The sequence below is a fragment of the Eschscholzia californica genome, unplaced genomic scaffold (genome assembly GCF_041429995.1).
Source record: "Eschscholzia californica isolate CP2 unplaced genomic scaffold, dmEscCali1.0.p SCAF_2, whole genome shotgun sequence".
Taxonomy (NCBI): domain Eukaryota; kingdom Viridiplantae; phylum Streptophyta; class Magnoliopsida; order Ranunculales; family Papaveraceae; genus Eschscholzia; species Eschscholzia californica.
The window spans coordinates 19,998,714-20,001,656 of record NW_028238309.1 but is presented as its reverse complement, the minus strand read 5'-3'; the positions used below and the strand labels follow the sequence as shown (position 1 = coordinate 20,001,656).

At 39.6% G+C, this 2,943-nt stretch overlaps 1 long non-coding RNA gene across 1 annotated transcript; it reads left to right on the top strand.

Moving 5' to 3' along the window:
- The first annotated feature begins 416 nt into the window (after positions 1 to 416).
- Positions 417 to 1,921, top strand: LOC147556763 (uncharacterized). The gene is made up of 2 exons (XR_015234991.1): positions 417 to 503; positions 1,616 to 1,921. It is a non-coding gene; the product is annotated as an uncharacterized LOC147556763 (long non-coding RNA).
- The last annotated feature ends 1,022 nt before the right edge of the window (positions 1,922 to 2,943 follow it).

The following is a 2,943-nucleotide window of genomic DNA, read 5'->3' as shown; positions in this document are numbered from 1 at the left end:
GATTGTAGACTATTTCAGGGTGTCCAAATATAGACGGGGTGCTGCCGAATTATTTTAGTGCTCGAATTTCATATTTGGACCAGTTTTAGAATGAATTGGAATATAAAGAATTCCCCGAATTTTGTCGTATTTCATATGAATGGAAAACTTCAGTTACAGATTTATATTATGAGGTTCATTATATGATTTGTCAGCTTATGAAGACTCTAACATGTAAAATAGAGTTTATGAGAAGTTGGTTGATTGGTTCATAGGCATTTCCGATATTCAGGAGACATAGGTAGGAAGTTAGAGATCGATTCGATAGATACTTGAAGTCTTCCGAAGTTAGCGAATTTGCTTTTAAGTTTTCATGATTCTTTTAATTTACGAAGGTTCTTAGTATAAGAACCTAATGTTTTTATTCGGTGTTTCCGGTTATTCTTCCTTATCCCAGAGTATGCGAATGAGGAGGAATAAGGTCGTCTGGTAGGCGGGAGGTCTTTGGTGATGCAAGGACTGAGGTAGGGGTTTTGAATCCTTTATCCAGCATGATTTTATAGATAATGAATATGCTAGATTCTATAATTATATATGCGCCATTATAACTAGAGTTCAAGTAGCAAGAAACTCGATTTATGTGATGAACTGAAATATGCTTAAAATGTTTTGATGCGATATGAGAAATGTTTTCGAACTGATTTTACGATGATTGTGAACTACTGAGGATTTTCTTGTATATACCCGACTGCGGATTATGTCAACCTACGGGCACGTAGCCATTGAGGGTAGGATGACATGTGGACACGATTGTGACCCGTATGAGACCGGTGAGGTGGGTGACACTAGTCATGAGACCTGTGGGAGTAGAGTGCTTCACTTGCTGGCCATTGGTGCTCGTGCCTCCAACTCGAGGCTCAGGGCCGTACACCCTGACCGCTCGCCTGGGAGGTGACATTGATTGGGATCCCTCTGCTTTGTGGCGATATGGCTCTTGGTTGTTCCACTTCCGTGTTTGATAAGATAATGAATCGAATGAGAATATTGGTTTTGATATACGAATGAAATTGATTTGAATCGAATATGAGAATGTGGTTTTGATATACGAATGAAACTAATTTTGAAAGATCGCATTAGATGCATGACAGGGTACCGAAGAGAATGAGGTTCAGGTCCTTCCATGGTAATTAGGGGATGGCTCACTTATTCGAACTCGGTGATCAAAAACGTATTTAGATACTTAAGGTATATATATATCACGAGGTAAACTCTTCAATGATTGCGGAGTCCCTTAGTGGGAGAGGGGTTTACCGGTTAGGGGTAAGTCTCTTTCTCGAGGAGACGTAGTGCATTAGCTAGTGCCTAAATGGGCTGGTACTATCTAACGCACTCTAGGCTCTCTTGAGGAACTCTCCTCTTATTGGGAGCGCACAATGGGTGGGCAGCTAATCACTGCTATTGCTTGCTAGATTAAGGAAAATAGTTTTGTATATAGTATATATGGTAACTGGTTTGATAACTCGTTTTGTCAATGATGTTTACAACTTATTAAATGAACTTTTGAAAACGTGATGGGTTTTGGATTGGTCTTCTACCAGAATAACTCGTATCGGTGAGTATTCTGACCCCCTACCAGTTGTTAGTGTGCAGGTGATTTGTCGTAGCCTCGAGGCGGAGTTGTATTCCAGCCGGTGATCTTGTCTGACGAGGCTAGTGGCGTTGTGTAGTTTTCTTTGGTTTTCGTTTATTGGTTTTTCGTTATTTCCAAGTTATGTATTTATTGCAGAAACAAAACTCTAATATGTATATACGTAACACTTAGAGTTGTTTATAAGTTGTATCGGCGTTTTATGAGGCGTTTGTATTTTTGTGGTTCGGGTTTCGACCCGAAACTGAGTTGAGTTTGTTTAGCTTCCGCTTTATAGTTTATTCTTGTATATGCGAATGTATGGTTTGCATGACAGGTTTACAGGTGCGACCGGTTCGATTTACAGAGGAGACTTTGTCGGATTTTTGTCTCGTCTGTGAGTTGCCGCGTGGTCGTGTCTATTTTGGGACACGGGGCGTCACTGGTACGATCTTCTTTGACGCCTAAGCCCTGCCCTAGGAGTTAAGAGAAGACTACGGAGTCCGCATAAGTGTGATCCATACCTCAATCCTGAAACATGGGGGGGTAGAAACGTGCCTAACCGACTTAATTCTAAAATCCTATCAAATATCTCATCAATGAGGATCTTAAGTTTTTATCAAACTTGAGCTTCAAGAGTCCCTCAAGGAGGAAACTTTTCCTAACAGAATCTACAAACTTAGAAACATAATATGTCAAGTATCCTCCAATAAGGTAACTTCTAATTATCAAATGTACGGGATAATCCGAATGAGGAATCCTAATATCTTCAGACTACAAAATAGTAGTTTTAATCCAACACGGTGGATATCAGTCGCCACGTCATCACTGCATATGAATAGTCGGTCAAAGCAGCCTAAAAAAGGTAATCAAATCGTCTCAAAGTGGACATAATCACAACAAGCGAAAAAATTTTCTCAATCGAAAGAGTAGGTCACCAATGTTCACTCAATATTCAATTGTTTAACTGCAGGTTCAATCTGTCTTAATCTTCGGAGAGATTTCTGATTTGCTTGCAGGTTTCGCCCCCATATTGTGTGGAGCATATCGCAATTCAACAAAACAACCTTAACTCCTTAGACGATTTCAGAAAGACAAATTTTGACATCAGCAAAGTTGACAGTTTATCAAGTGAATGTTAACTGGTGTGCATATGACGACTCAATAGTGGTTTGTATCAAGTGAAGGGTACCTTAATGTAGTTTACTCGGTAAAATAGAGAAATCTAGGTTACCTATATAAAGTGATAATCAGGAGAGAGAAAGTGATATGGTAAAGTAACTGCTTGCCTAACTTTTCGATCTTTATGAGACAAAAGTGATAGTGACTGCACCCTT